The sequence below is a fragment of the Apium graveolens genome, chromosome 6 (assembly GCF_009905375.1).
Source record: "Apium graveolens cultivar Ventura chromosome 6, ASM990537v1, whole genome shotgun sequence".
In the NCBI taxonomy this organism is placed as follows: Eukaryota; Viridiplantae; Streptophyta; class Magnoliopsida; order Apiales; family Apiaceae; genus Apium; species Apium graveolens.
This window is the reverse complement of record NC_133652.1, coordinates 300,584,513-300,591,473: the sequence shown is the minus strand read 5'-3', so window position 1 is coordinate 300,591,473 and position 6,961 is coordinate 300,584,513. Positions and strand designations below refer to the sequence as shown.

At 33.0% G+C, this 6,961-nt stretch overlaps 1 long non-coding RNA gene across 1 annotated transcript; it reads right to left on the bottom strand.

Annotated features, from left to right (window-relative positions):
• Window positions 1-2,363: 2,363 nt before the first annotated feature.
• LOC141667973 (uncharacterized) lies at window positions 2,364-5,417 on the bottom strand. Its single transcript, XR_012552856.1, has 4 exons — window positions 4,922-5,417; window positions 3,327-3,474; window positions 2,897-3,047; window positions 2,364-2,628 (listed from the first exon to the last, which is right to left on the bottom strand). It is a non-coding gene; the product is annotated as an uncharacterized LOC141667973 (long non-coding RNA).
• Window positions 5,418-6,961: the final 1,544 nt, after the last annotated feature.

The window sequence follows — 6,961 nt, the reverse complement described above, 5'->3', positions numbered from 1 at the left end:
GATCTCATTTTGAAAATGGGAGCATGAAGAAGAAGAAGAAACACTGTGTTTTTAAGCATGACAAATTGGAGGGTTATTCAAAGTAATGCATCAAGATAAAATCTACTCTCATTGGTCAAGTCTCATGGGAAAGAATGCAAAATCAATATTACTGGATTTAGCAGATTGTGCATTAAATTGACCATGCTTAGTTAAGACAACTGTCTTTGAGAGAAATAGTGTAAAAAGAAACTGTGATATTCTTGTAATTTGCACAAATTATTTCTTCAATATATAACTCAGGTGGCAAGTGAAGAGAAAACCACCTGAAATTTTTTATATCTTCTATTTTTATTTCAGTTTAGCAATTGTTCAAGTTTGAAAAGGTTGAAATTTATAATTTATATTCAACCCCCCTTCTACAAATTACCCCATTATTTGTTGTTAGTGGATAACAATTGGTACCAAAGTACGCCTTCAACTAACAGAGGTTTAAAGATCTTAAATCTATAAAAACAATCATGAGTAAGAAGGATGTTGGTGTGAAGATTTCATTTCTCGACACGAAATTCTATTCTCACTAGAAAGTGAAGATGAGACTTCACTTAATGTCTCAGGATGAGAGCATTGTCAAATGTATTCCCAAAGGTCCTCATATTTTTATTGAGACAATCACATGACTTGCAGCAGCCGATGGAAAGATTGGTGTTGACATGATAGTTGTGAAGAATTCAGATGACTACTCAACAGAGGATCTGGCAGAAGTCAACAAAGAGAATATGACTATAATTATCATACTTAATGGTATATATTCTGACATGTTTGAATGTGTTATGAACATCTCTCGAGCTAAAGATGTTTGGGATACCATTCAAACTCTTTGTGAAGTATCTGATATTCACAAGAGAAAAGAAGATGTAACTTCTCATAAAAAATATGAGAATTTTCACTTTATTCTTGGTGAAGGGTTGAGTGAAACATTCAACATATTCTAAAAGCTGTTGAATTGTCTAAATTCCATGGTAAAGTCTATCAAGTCAAACACTCTAGTCCAAAGTTCTTAAGATTTCTTCCAAATAAATGGAAGTCAACAATTGTCTCAGTTAGAAGCTCATATGAATACTGGTAATACTCTTTTGACATATTTTATAGAATCTAGAAGAATTATGAGCTAGAGATGCAACAGGACGAGTAAATTGTAAAGTGCCAAAAAAAGACAGATTTAGAGCTCTTATTGCAACAAATCACTGTGAGGAGCAAATGGAAGCCAAAGTGCAATTTACAACCATTGAAGCTGAAAAATCAAGCCAAAATCATCAAGGGGAAAAGCTAAAGCTATTGGAATTGAGAATGACTCTTCCTCAGCAGAAGAGCTAGAAGAGCTAGATGAACATATGCCTTCTCAGTCAAAAAGATCACTAGATCATAAATAGCCAATTACAATAAAAAATATTGTTATAGGTCCAAAATATGATGCTGTAGAACCAAAATATTCAAAGGCAATACTTTTATGGTGTTGGTTTTTTCGATGTTGTATTTTGAGTCAATTGCAACACCATGCTTTTCTATGCCAACATAATTTTTTTGTTGAAACAAATTGTAATAGCAACAATATTATTATCCTATACAACCAGAGTTATAAGTTGCCTTTGTGTTAAACATCCTGAAAAATATTAGTGAGACCTATAGTGACACGTCAGTTGCCAACAATGTCACATTAGTACATGTGGGGCCCACATGTGCCACATCATCACATGTGGTGCTCACATGTGCCACATTAACATATGTGTGGCCATATGTGCCACATCGACACATGTGAGGCACATACTTCCACGTCAACACATGTGGTGTCATGACTGCCCCACTAGTAAAATAACTTTTGGCAAATGCAAAACACACTAGCAACATTTTTTAAATGAACTATTACTTTTCCCAATACTTTATAGAAACAATAGAAACACTTTAATTTATATACATAAAAATAAACAATTGATTTTTAAGATACCAGAAAAGTAAATCAAGGTGAACAATATACTACTTAGTAGCCCAAACAATCTTGATTCAACCAAATCATCCAACTATAAGAATTTAGTTCACCTAATTTACGGTAGTCATTTCTTTCCGATATACAACTAAAGAAAAATTAAGAGAAAGTTATCCTCGACAAGAAATTGATTAAAAACCAAAAACTTCTGAGACATGCTACCAGTCACCAAGATCAACATATTTCATTTTTTCATCAGTTATGCCTTTTTGATGTTCTGCTGCTATAAATATAGAAAATGATATTGACAATGTTAATATATTAAATAAAAATATGTCAAGTAAATGTTCTACAACTTGACTTAATCCTTTTTATTTCTTGGAAATTTGCAATGAAAAGTGTTGTGCAATATGTAACAAGAGATTGCATGTAAAAAAAATTCAAAACTATTTATAAATAACAACTTAACTGCTTAAAACAATATTGGCACAATCTGGGAACTTCACTCCTTGATAGCTGCTTTGACTCCAGATCCTATGGACTCTTATGGACTCTGGCGCTTTATAATTAAAAAGTAAATCCGCACTTGCAATAGATTTAACATCCACACTACCGCCAAACTTTTTAATAGAAGCCCTTAATAAGTCAAGATAATTATTTACTTCCTGCAATTCCATTATATCTCAGATCGTTATACAACCCTCGGGATCCCTATCACAACACAATGCTATTTAGTAATACACTATAACCAATCACTCCGGTTAATAACGACTATAGTTAATAATATGCACACACAATATTTTTAGGTACATATCGTTTAATGAATTATATAGGGTAATAATTTGTAATTATAATTGTTCATATTATTGATCAAGTACAATTCCAGTATATCTCAGATTGTATACATCCTTTAATTGTTCAAATGCATTTTACCTGCAACTGGTCAAGCTGGGAGTGTACACCACCATCACTCAACAGCCTAATGAGGTCCAATGTGCCACTTTCAAAAGATTCCTTAATGTACTTAAATTCATCTCCTTCAAAAAGCTTTCCAGACTCCAGAGCAAGGTCGCAGAGCTTTGTACTATAAACAAATAAATTCACAAAGTTAGGAAGATTAGTACATACTCAAAAATAGTTCATTTCAGTTCTCCAACTAACATTAAATTAAATAGTTTAGTTAAAAAATTGGAGCCAGATTTAAATGTGAGTCTTATCATTGTTTTTTTTTCTAATTTGTCTCATCATTGTTCTGTTGTACCTAGACTTGTCCCAAAATCGAAATGTCAAATCAATCTCAATTCTAAAATTGGAATTCATCTGTTGACAATTAATTCTATCAAAATTCTTTAAGAAAAATTACAAGAAGAGGAACAAATTATCCTTGAGCAAAAAATGCGTCCTGCACCGAGAGCATTATGACCAAACTCAATGTTAACCATATCATCCTCGGTAGGAAGCCCCTCAGCAATACCATGTGCCCTCACCAATCTCTATTTATCAGGTGCACCCTTCACATCAAAACAAAGAACAAACCAATAATTATTTATAAACACACACAACTCCGAACAAACAGAAAAACAAAACAGAATAATTGTCGATCATATTATTTATAAACCGATAATATGTGAATAGTCAAGTAAAATTTATATGATGTTACATACTGATCATAAGCAAATAACTAGGGGATCCTTCATAATTAATTTATAATGATCTACAAAAAGAATTATGCTAATTGATTTCAGTAGCTTAGTTATAATTAAAATAATAGAAGTTTTATTGTCTTTGTTTATGACGGTAGATAATCTTAAGAGATGAATTCTTATTATTTGTTAGGATTTTACTTGGTCTTGAACATGTTTTTTTTGACGTAAACATGAAGTGTTAACATCTCTATATAAACAATTTAACTCTTAATTATTTACGACTTTGATTTACTCCACTGACAAACATCAGCTGTCAGTTCTGAAAGTACTCTTTCCTTTTAATAGGTTATTGACTCATTTCTCTTGTTAAACCCTTTTTCATCTATTAACCCTGCCTAGCAAATATAGTACGAGAACTAACCTCCCTATGCCTAGCATTTTCAGCACCTCTAAAGACCACCATGTGCCTAGTATCATGTTATATAAGTAGAATTACTTTTCAGCCTATGAAATCTAGAGACCAAGCAGGACAATATGAATCTTGCCCAACCAGGACAGTGTTATGGGTCCAGCCCAGAATAATTAAGGTTTGGTCCAATATATGTGATACAGATATCACATTAGTGCTGACCTTTGGTTAGAGCAGAGAGAGAAAAAAAAAGGGTTTAACGAAACTGAGCTCAGCCGCTTCAAGTGATCTGATCGAGGAGCAAATGTGGTCTGATTTGGCTGAAATTTGGACAGCTTGTTGGCACTACAACAAAAATCACTAAAATCTACCACAAAAATCGGTGGAATTTAGCTATAATCGACCATATTCGGTGGATTTTAGTAAATAATCGAAAGGAGCAAGTTGATGGCTTTTAAAGGGGTGGAATTTAAGTTTTGCAGTGGAATTTATTTAAAATCCACCGGATCTTTGGTCGCTTTTATAAAATTGAAATTTTCAAATTTTAAATTTTTTGAAAATTTGAATCTCCCGCCCCAGATCAAATTACACCAAAATCGGTGGACTTTAACATAACATATTTCAAAAAAAAGAAGAAGAATTCAGGCGTGAAGAACCATGTTTCTGCTTCAGGTACAGATGGACGAGTTAACTCAGTCCAGAGTTAAACACAAACCCTTCAACATATACAGATTTAACTACACAATATATATGGCTACCAGAGACATATCAAATAACTTTAAAACTGAATTCATAATTTTAAATAAGATTATATAAACAATTACAATTTGTATATTGAACAGTCATCCCAATCTCCAAAAGTTCACTAGCAACAAAGAAAAGAAAAATATACACAACTATTACTTGGAGATATCTTGTTGTATGCTTCTACCGTTTTCATTGTTTTGTCTCTGCAAGCAAGCTGTTTTTTTAAGGAGTTCACCCTTTCCTATCATCCGGCTTCTTTCAGAGGCATTAAGCTAGACCGAAACCGAAACCGAAAGACGGTTCTGATCCGTACGAGCCGTTAGTTACTACTGGTAAATGGAATAAAAACGGTTACGACTTAGATAATGTGTTTGAGTGTCCGGTTTGTGGAGGTGGTTTTACGGAGGAGGAGGAGGTGGAGGTAGATAATGTTCGTGATGAAGGTAAGGGGGATAGGGAAAGTGAATTCGAAATGTGTGTTGGTGCATATGTGTCGGGGAAGCCTAATGAAGGATGTGTTGATAGTGGAGGGTGTAAAGAATGGGAGTTTGCAGGATGAGTGAAAAGAAATGAAAGATATAGGATGAATAATAGGGTAAAGATAACACTGAGGTATAGCAGTGTGTGGTGGTTTACTATTGGTTGGTTTAACATCACCTGGATTGGTGAGTTGGCTACCTTGCTATGTGATGGATTCCATGTTTATTTAAGTACTGTAAAGTGCATGTGGCATTGTATGCATTATTTTAACCAACTTGATCAATCAACTAATTGACCATTACATCAGCAAATTATTTAACAAATCACAAACTACTTTCTCATAATTAGTATTAGTGGTTTATGAATTATTTAAATATATTTCTTTTTTCATTAAAGATATTGTGCATCTAACATTATTTTTCATTATAAATTTTATTAATATTTAATTATAATTATATTAATTTCATAAAATAATGAAATATGGATAAAATAAAATATTTTTTTAACTTAACTTTAATATAAAAGCCACCAAATTCGGTTGTTTTTGTAGTTTACACTATTGTAATTTTAAGAGGGAAGTTTCCCGCCTATTTATGTTGAATTTGACCAAATAAAAAGGACAACAACATTAAATTCCACCGACTAAAAGCGATCGATTTTAAATTCCACCGTATGCGGTGACTTTTATTCATTAGTTAAAGAAAATACTTGTTGACCTTAAATTTCACCAAAATCGGGTGGAATTTAAGGTCGGTGGCTTTTAGTTGGTGGATTTTAGTTATTTTTGTTGTATGTGGGGGACTCATAGTGTTATATTCTGAATGTTGGATCGTTGATTTGAGCTTCTGATTGAGAGTTTGGCTAATTAATTGCTGCTGGCAGATTCTCAATTATTGGTGATTTCTTTCTCATTTTAGTCTCGTAATGTTAGTCTCTTATGTATGTAGTTTGTTGGTGGGTTGTGAACCTTTGTAAGACTGATTTGGGTTTCTTTAACCACCAATTTATAGTAATAAGAGAAATATAAAGGGTGGACTCCTTACACGTCCCTGGTTTTTTACTCTTCACATCGAAAAGGGTTTTCCACGTATAAATCTTTGTGTCATTTAATTTATGTTGGTTAATCTTCTCGTTATATAGTTTGTCATGGTGAATATTGTGTGAATTGAGTAAAGCTATTTGGTTGATTGTTTTGAAGTATTGTATCTTGCGTATTTGGCTGTTTAAATCCCTACAACTTGGTATCAGAGCTAGGCTTCTTTATTTAACTGTGATATGGATTCCGGTAGTGGTACTTCGAGGATAAAATTGACATCAACCAATTATTCAATTTGGAGGCCGATGATGGAAGACTTGTTAAATTACAGAGACTTGTTTGATCCACTTGAAGTAACTAAAAAGGCAGATAGTACAAAATCTATTCCATCCAAACCAGAAAAGATGGAAGATAGAGATTGGGAAAAATTGAAGAAGAAGACTTTGGGAACTATTCGACAGTGGGTTGATATTAGCATATTCAACCACGTTTCTCAGGAGTCAGATCCATATGAATTGTGGAAGAAACTAAAAAGTCTTTATGAAAGGAAGAGCGCTCACAACAAGGCTTCATTGATTAAGAAACTTGTAAATTTAAAGTTGAAAAGTGGGAAATCAGTTTCTGAACATCTTATGATTTTCAAGATATATTAACATGCTGACAACTAGAAGCTTGTCTTT